Raw genomic sequence first — 8528 nt, forward strand, 5'->3', positions numbered from 1 at the left:
GTGAAAGAGCACTTGGTGGGATGTTCACCTTCCACTTCAGTTCAGCCTTCACGGCCTCCTGGCTCTTCCAACAGGAAGCAGGAAGAACAGTGAGAAGAGTTTTATTACATTGTTCAAAATATTTAAAGAGCTTTCTGCTTTCAGTTTAGTCAAATAAGTATCTAAACCCAACAATATATGTCTTAAAATCACAGCATATAACATAAATGATTATAGTCAACCTAACGGTCATGGATGATCATGATTTACTGGGTGAGAATAGGTACAGTTACCTGTAGCTTTTTGAGAGCCAATAAGACAAATTTGAGAGAAATTACTAAATAGAGATTTGGTTACAGGTATATACACACACACATAAATATATATATATATATATGAATACACACATATTAGGACTCATTATGAAACAAATACTGTTTTCTGAAAAAATAGGCAGAGTATACTTTAAAAATAGAGGAGGAATAAGAACATATTAAAAAGTATTTTTGGGTAACTCACTGATAAGCAAAAGGATATAACGTGCTTGAATTAAAAACAATCAAAATAAAAAAAAAACAATCAAAATACAGAGGAGTATACAGAACTCTATATAGGCTTCCTTTCTTTCTTAGTGGAATTACAATAATCCTTCCTAATAGAATGAAAATTGTTCTGAAAGCAGCCTTTTCCCAATTTGTGCTATTTAACCTGAGGAAACTGTGTGACATAAAAAATATTTAATCAATCCCTGATCATGAAATGCTATTGGTAGGCATTTCTTTTTTTTTTTTTTTTTTAATTAGTTATTTATTTATTTATTTATGGCTGTGTTGGGTCTTCGTTTCTGTGCGAGGGCTTTCTCTAGTTGTGGCGAGCGGGGGCCACTCTTCATCGCGGTGCGCGGGCCTCTCACTATCGCGGCCTCTCTTGTTGCGGAGCACAGGCTCCAGACGCACAGGCTCAGTAGTTGTGGCTCACGGGCCTAGTTGCTCCGCGGCGTGTGGGATCTTCCCAGACCAGGGCTCGAACCCGTGTCCCCTGCATTGGCAGGCAGACTCTCAACCACTGCGCCACCAGGGAAGCCCTTGGTAGGCATTTCTGATGCTCACTCATATCTTGTTATTCTCCTGCTCTGGGCAAGCAGCAAGAAGGTCACCATTCTTAATTATTTCATGATTAGACGAGACCATATAACTAGCAATGGGTTATTAGTAGGTGGCCTGCACATTCCTGGTCTGAAACTTTTAACTCCAGCACGGGGGCCCTCCAGCCCCTGTTTTCTCTGCTGCACTGACCCAGGATGCCCCTGTTTCCGGTGCAGCCACTATGGCATGTTGGGGCCTCTATTTGTTTGGATCATTGTATTGAGGCAGGGAGATCTGAAGCCATGAGGTGTCACCTGGACTAAAGAGGACCTTGAATCAACCGAAAATAAACCTTTGTTGGGTTAAACCACTAAGATTTAGGGAGTATTTACTTATTATAATGGAGCCTGTCATGACTAATGCAAGGGACTCATATATTTGTGCCTATATCGGTCACTTATTTTCTTAACCACTAATACATTTTGACACTACTTGACATTTAGATACAATGATTCTGTTCACCTCTCTCCACTCAGAATTTAGCACAATGTAGTATTTATTAGGGTCTTACTACTCAGCCTCATGTGATTTGTTCTGTAACACACGTGACAACTGGGAACATCAGAAAAGAAAGGAAAATGGACTTTGAAGGAATTGAGGGGCACCCACAAAAGGCCTGCACAGTAACAAGGACGATAGGAAAAAAGAAGCTGAAGCCACAGGCTCCCCCTGTATTTCCTCACCTCCTCCACATGTAAGGAATATTGCTTCCCCTGGGATCCTGCAGACTCTTTCCCATCCCAGGGCCTGAGATGAGCAGCTTTGGTCCTGGGATTGCTCACAATTCCTCTGTTTCTCTTTCAGTAGTTCTCAGTTGCTTCTAAAGGAGTGTTTCCTTATCAACGAGGGCAATAGTCTTGTCTTCGTTTTGTGGACTCTCGCCGAAGTTCGCAAGACCTAATCTGGCCTGAGCTCTGAATATAAAAGAGAGTGACAAGCTCTTGTGTTTAACACACTGTTAAATTTTGTCACATCATTAGGGCTTACAGGTTTGGTTGAGTGTAGACTTACTACAGCTGATATTGAGGAGTTGGGGCTGCTTAGAAATGATAATAAATTGAGCCACTTGTTTAACCCAAGGATGTTTTCTCTCCAGTGAACATAGAGTAAATTGTCCCTTGCTGACATAATACCCATGACTCTTGAGTTGCACAGCTCCAGGGGGTACCCATTACCCAGGGGTCAATAGTAATGGCACCTCCTGACACTCAACCCACATTGGAACACATTGTGATGGTACCCCATGGAGCTGTCCCATAAGGCGGCCCTAAATGCCAGGCACAAAGAAGATACTTGATATTGATGCATGTTAGTTTCTTCGTGCTTTCATAGGCTTTTATTTGAGGGGACAGGTGCCTACTAACATTTTATCATTTGAGGGAAGCAGGATTTTAACTAGGATATATTTGATACATTTTATGCAAGCAAAAAGGTTGCCTCAATAGTTCTGTTTATAAGTGTCAATTTGTAATATTTTTTATTGTGTTCTGAAATCTTTTTTAAGTTAATTATAGTGATAGCTAATACTTATATACACCAGGTGCTATTTTGAGATATTCATGTATAATAATTTGAAAGTTATGCAACGTTATTATTTCTGATTCCTAGACTGACAAAGTGAGGCACAGAGAGATTCACCACCTTTTCCAGAATCACAGAACCCATAAATGTTTGAGTTGCCATTTGAACTCAGGCAATCTGGCTACGGAGTGCTTCTCCCTAAGTATAATATAAAGGTTCTTCTGCTTCTGATATATTTATCTTGCTAACTCTATTCCTCTTCACAATCCTTTTGCTGACATGAATTGGTGTTGAAAATTTGGCTCTAAAAAAACAAGCCACTTGGTGGGTTTCTCTGAAATAATTAATCAACATCTTGTTCTATCCACACTAATATGTATTCATGACCCATTAATATGACTAAAAAATGCTTTATGAGGCAACACTTGGCCATCAAAAAACTTGAAACATATGAAAAGGAACATAGTTTCAGGTTCTCACATTTATTTTTATGTTTCTCTAATGGCCTGTTTTCATAAAGAGAATGTATTTACTCTCTTCGATTATAGTACCTGCCTTTAAAATCTAGTCTAATTGTGTGACAGTATCCTTCACATTTGATATTTGAGCTTTTAATAAATAGTGGAATATATTTACTTCGAGTTTGTTTCTATGACTTTAAGACAGCTTTTGTGGAAAAAGCAAATACAGTACGGAAGGAATCACTTACACTCCAGAGAAAACAGCCTGGAAGTGTGCCTATCCTACTAGAACCCAAGAGGAGTCAGACCCACCGCTATCTCTCAGACTTGACAGGCTTGAGATGTGCTCTGATTTGGTCAAAGGAGGCCCGAGGGGGAGAGTGGAGACTGGCCTAACTTCAATGCACCTCCCAGTTTCTTGAGCGCCAGAAGACTTTTAGGAGAGAGGCATCATGGTTAGAGAATTTCATAAGAAATTTCCAAGTCCTTGGGCCTGGAAAGCTTGGCTTTGTGTCTAGATTACCAACAGCTGCATGACATTAGGGCCGTGACCATTCATGCCAAAGCAGCTTAGAATCAAGTTCTGTTGTGGAACCTTGAGAATGAGGTGCTTTCAGGAATATCTGGATGGACCGCCCTTGGGGTACATCATTGAGGTTCACACTCTGATGGCACAGTGAGTGGCATGAGGATGCCAGAGAGGGGCTTCAAGAATGTCCAGCTTTAACAGGGAGGAATCCAGAACAGGAGAGGCAAGTGTCATTGGATGTTTGTGGACTGGTTTGTGAGAGCAGGTGAAGCAGGCATTTGAGGGATTCCCAGTCATGTTTGAGGATTGGTGAGGCACAGACTACCATGGCTAACCCAACATGAACTCTCACTTTCCTCCCTAGTAACAGAGCTCTGATTTTGGGAGTCATGTTCCCATTCAGAATAAAAGATTATACTTCTTATCTTCCTCACAGCTCAGTGTGGCCATGCCCCTAAATTCTAGATAAAGAAATCTAAGCAGGTGAATCTTGTGAGGCTTCTGGAAATACTTTTGTTTTGTTTTGTTTTTAGGCAAGACTTCTGAAATTTCTTTCTTGGCCTGGAAGATGAAGTCGATGGCAGGAACTTCAGCAGTCATCTTGAAACATGAGGTAAACATGGATGGAAGAAGTCAAATGCTGATTGTGAGCAGAAACTGAAGTTCCAGAGTCTTTTATGAATACAATGTATTTGATCTATTTTTCTTGAACTGCCTAACTCTGAGCTGCTTTTAAATGAGTAAATGGTCATAATCATAACTGATAAATTAGTGTAAAGAGGATTCCTAATACAACAGTTACAGGACAAAGAATCAGTCAAATTAGTAAAATAGCCTGTGTATCCACAGCCTAAACAAGCATGAAAGTGTTTTGACTATGAGTTTAGTAAACAATAATTAGACTGCACAACACTGGCTTGGAGGGAAGTTATCATTTAAACAACAATTACTGAGACCCTTATATAAACAATGCTCTTGCAGACATGGTAAGTTTAGGCAAAGAACTGAATACAACTTGGTGCCTGCTCCCAGGATCACACTTCTGTGCAGAAGAAAGACATGCATTTTATAAGTAATATAAAGCAATTTAAAAAATTAAACTGTATTTTTTACAGTAGTTTTAGGTTCGCAGCAAATTGAGAGAAAGGTACAGAGGTTTCCCATGTATCTCCTGCTCCCACCCGTGCATAAACTCCCCTATTATCAACACCCCCCCCCCCCCACCAGAGTGGTGCATTTGTTACAACTGAGGAACCGACTTTGACACCTCATAATCATCCGGAGCCCATAGTTTACATTAATGTTCACTCTTGCTGTTCCATTGCTTTGGACAAATGTATAATGACATGTATCCACCATTATAGTATCATGCAGAGTAGTTTCACTGCCCTAATAATCCTCTGTGCTCCACCTTTTAAAACAGTTTTAAAGGTGCTATTAGTATACAAAGAAGTTATTATGCAATGGTTGGAGCTCTCAAGTACTGAGACATGGCGGCATCTCATTTATATAAATGCACAGTGTGAGATGTGTCCTTGGCTTGTCTTCCTGACAATGTCAAGATATTAGTGTCTCTGTAAATCCCTGGTTGTACACAAGCCAGGCCTCCTTAAACATTCATGAAACAGACGGTAATACAGTCCTTGGCCTAACTCCAGGATATTGTTGGTTATTAGGTGGTCGGTTGATTGACATAATACCTTTGCATTTACTTTCCAGGCACAGTGCAGTGCCCTTTCCAAAAAATCCAGTGCTATGATCACAAAGCTGATATCAGTAATATTTGATTTGTACAGATTGAAAGAGATGTTTGCAAGCTGCAAAAATGATTGTGTCATTCTCAGATAAAATTTCCAAGCAGATTAGTAAACAAATTATTCTGAAGTATTGGAACACTTACAAAGAGAAGGGTTGATCACTAGAAACTAACATAAGTTCACTAAGTATAAGATTTAACAAAATCAGTTTATATCCTGTTAGAGAAGGTGAATGAAAAAGATGCACATGAATGTCATCTGCGGCAGGACATTAACAAAATTTCTCTCTATTCACTAGGAAACGCTGGAACAATTTCAGCTAGAACGATGATAGCGATGAGAAAGATTTACATCTAAAGAAATGACTCCTGATTTCTTAAAGCCTCATTTCTTTCTGTCTTAGTTGTCTGTTCCTGTCTAGGTATACGCACGGGCAGGAGACAAATTGTGAAGAATGAAGGATAGGAAGACCTAATGAGAATATAAATAGAAACATTTTGCACAAGGTAAGCATGGAAATAGGTAATAGCTTACAAAGGTAGTTCTGAAAGCAGCAATACTTATTCAATGGAACACTTTCCTGTTATTTACATATGATTATATCTGACCAGAGGACTTAAAAGGCAATGAAGCCAAGTCATAAAAATCATTTAAAATTTTGGTTGTATAGTTCGTATGTGTCAATATTTCCGTAAGTTTTTTTTTTTTTTTTTGAGATGAAATTTGAGTCACCAATGGCATTTATATAATGTTAGTCATCCTCAATCCCAAATAACCTCTATAATATTGAATTGCAAGAGCCATGATTAGTGATGGACTGCTCTGGTTTCTAGACAATAGCATTTGCTTCTATTCCTAGATACTTGAGATGAAGCTTTATAATTTAAAGAAACAAGCACACTTTTGACTGTTTGGATTCAAAAGCATGCACTTTCCTTATTAAGGATAAAAGTATTTTAAATTAATTTCAAAAAGCTATTCTTAGTTAAAATTTATTACTGTCTATACCTTTCACTAAGATGTTTACTGTAACTTACACAATGTTATATGTCAATTATATCTCAATAAAGCTGGGAAAAAAGGATGTTTATTGTAGTTTTTAACCTTGTCAGACTCATTGTATATGATTCTCATTGGGGTTTTCCATTTGTCTTCCAGCTACATATTACTTTTATTAACTCATTAAAACAATAAAGCACTAAAGTTTGTTCCTTGTCACAATTTTATTTCTTCATTTTGTCATTATGATTAAACCAAACTTTTACCTCTAGCTCATAATAAACATTTTCTTTTTTCTTTTCTCCTGGGGCCTATGCTATTTTCTTTATTTCCCATTTCATTTGCAAAGTTGGCCTTCTCTTTCCCTGGAGGTACAAAGAAAAGTTTTTCAAGTGATTTGTGTAAAAATACATTTTGAAGCCAAATTATGTGTTTTCTTTTCCAAATCTTTTTGGTCTCCATTCTCTTCCATGAACATAAGCTCTTACAAGGCAAGGCTTTCATAGAGTAATTTTTCTCGAATATACACAGATATTTTTATCCTGCAGCACTTTGTATGCCATTTATTATTTCTTATGTTTATGATTTATTAAAAAAATTAAATGATTAATAAATTGAAAGAAGGGAAAACTTTAAAAAATTTTGCTTTGCAAAAAGAAGGGATTGATTTAACTGTGTGATTGGCAAATTATTTTATGAGTAACATAACATTATATGATTATACCTAAGCAACTCTTAAAAGCCCATGACTTTCTATGAGGTTTAATAAATTCTATTAGAGATAGGAATAAAATCAGTTGTAATATAAATGTGTAACATATCAAGAATAAAAACTAAGAAATAGGCACTAAAATAAGTTGTTCATCAAGAATCAGCATATAATTCACAGAAATGCAAAATGATTTTCCCATTATAAAAAACACAATCGGATTTTTTTTCAAGTATCTCTTTTCTTTAAAAAATGTTGTTTTCTTAAATTATTTTTCAAATTTCATTTACTTTGTGTGTGGGAGGAGAAATAGATTTTAACCCAATTAGGGAAAATTCTTAATGAAATTATATATTCTGGTGGAGAAATTGACAGCTTTAAAGTTTGTAATAATTTTATTTAAGTCCTGACTTGAGTAAAAGTTACATCTCTGTAATTCCTAAGCACGTATTAAATAAACTTTTAGTGAAGCCACAAAAGTCTGAATTTTTGCCCAATTATATGTTTTTCCCCTGTCTAGATTAATGTTTAACAAGATAAATCTTGTATTTCTCATAGAACAACAGATAACCTGTAATTCCTGTGGACATGAAGTTCTTTCCCTAATAAGACAATGGGATATTGCACCTTCCCTCTGCACCCCTGCCTGCCTTGGCCAGGACCTGTTCACACCAACACTCTGGGATGTGTTCACTTCTCATTTGATTCCAAAAATAACACACAGTGTCTGTGCATGAGGTGCAAGGCTTTGCTGTTTCCAAAAGGCCTGCATTTCCATGGAAACCAGACAGGCAAAAAAGAAAGGATAAGTGCATGAAATCATTCCGTGCTTAGAAACAAAGCTGAATGCAGACCAACTGCCTCATCTGAATTCAGCCTGTGAGAACCAGGGCCCACACTGACCCTGGGCTACTGAAGGAAAGCTTGCTCCCCGCCAGCTTAAGTCCATGAGAAATACATCTCTTCCTCTCACTGGAGCTATTTTAAAGGCTAGAAAGGCAGGATTTGAAATCCAAGAGCCCAGATTATTTCTACCTTCTGCTACTCTGGTAATCTGAAGTTCACATTTCCATTCTGTGAAATACAAAATCTTAAAAAAACATTCCTAATTGCTTATCATTTCAAACGAATGTTCAAAGTTATGTAAATATGAAAGCTTAGTGAACAATGCTTTGAAATCTTTAGGAAATACTATGATAAACGAAAGATACTTGCTCACTGTAGCTTAATCAAGCAATGGATATTTGTCAAATGTCTATGGAAGACTTGTTATCAGCAAGCAAAATGTCTTTTAGTCAGAAACCAAACAACCGTAGATCCAAGGAAAGAAAATTGCACCTATCTCTACCGTCAGAGCTTCCTAGAGGAGTATGAAATCTTGATTTAATTGATATGGGAAATGCTACTAAAATTGTGTGTATATCATGG

Source organism: Balaenoptera ricei, chromosome 3 (assembly GCF_028023285.1).
Source record: "Balaenoptera ricei isolate mBalRic1 chromosome 3, mBalRic1.hap2, whole genome shotgun sequence".
Classification (NCBI taxonomy): Eukaryota; Metazoa; Chordata; class Mammalia; order Artiodactyla; family Balaenopteridae; genus Balaenoptera; species Balaenoptera ricei.